Source organism: Penaeus monodon, chromosome 21 (genome assembly GCF_015228065.2).
Source record: "Penaeus monodon isolate SGIC_2016 chromosome 21, NSTDA_Pmon_1, whole genome shotgun sequence".
Taxonomy (NCBI): domain Eukaryota; kingdom Metazoa; phylum Arthropoda; class Malacostraca; order Decapoda; family Penaeidae; genus Penaeus; species Penaeus monodon.
The window spans coordinates 11,939,232-11,939,659 of NC_051406.1; the positions used below are offsets into that span (position 1 = coordinate 11,939,232).

General features: G+C 50.0%; 1 protein-coding gene across 1 annotated transcript in view; it reads left to right on the top strand.

Moving 5' to 3' along the window:
* Window positions 1-428, top strand: part of LOC119586221 (cardioacceleratory peptide receptor-like) — a gene marked incomplete at its 5' end in the record, with an annotated part of 29,763 nt that overhangs the window by 13,542 nt on the left and 15,793 nt on the right.

The window sequence follows — 428 nt, forward strand, 5'->3', positions numbered from 1 at the left end:
CTAGCCCAAACCCTCAAACAAATAGACGCCACGTGAGGCAGACAGCCGGACAAAGTAGGCAGGAATCAAGAGCCGAGAGCAGGTAGGGTCTGTCATGTTCCTTCCCTGCTAGCCGTCGCATGGAACCTGATTATGCCTATTTTACATTGAATAACTTAATTATGATATGCTAATTAGGAGAAGGATCTGGATACCCCCAGCGTAGACGAGAGGCAGGAGACGACAGGAGGACGAAGGAAGAGAGGGAGAGGGAATGAAGGTAGGAGCAAGGGAATAAGAAGAGGGGGGGGGAATTGGAGAGGGGGTAAGATTTGTGTTTGGGGAGGGGAGGGGAGGGGGTGTGAGATGGATACAGGGTAAGTTGAGTTGTTAGAAGTAACGGATGGAAACTCATTGGTTTAATAGCTTTGTTTAAGGCAGGGCGAGGC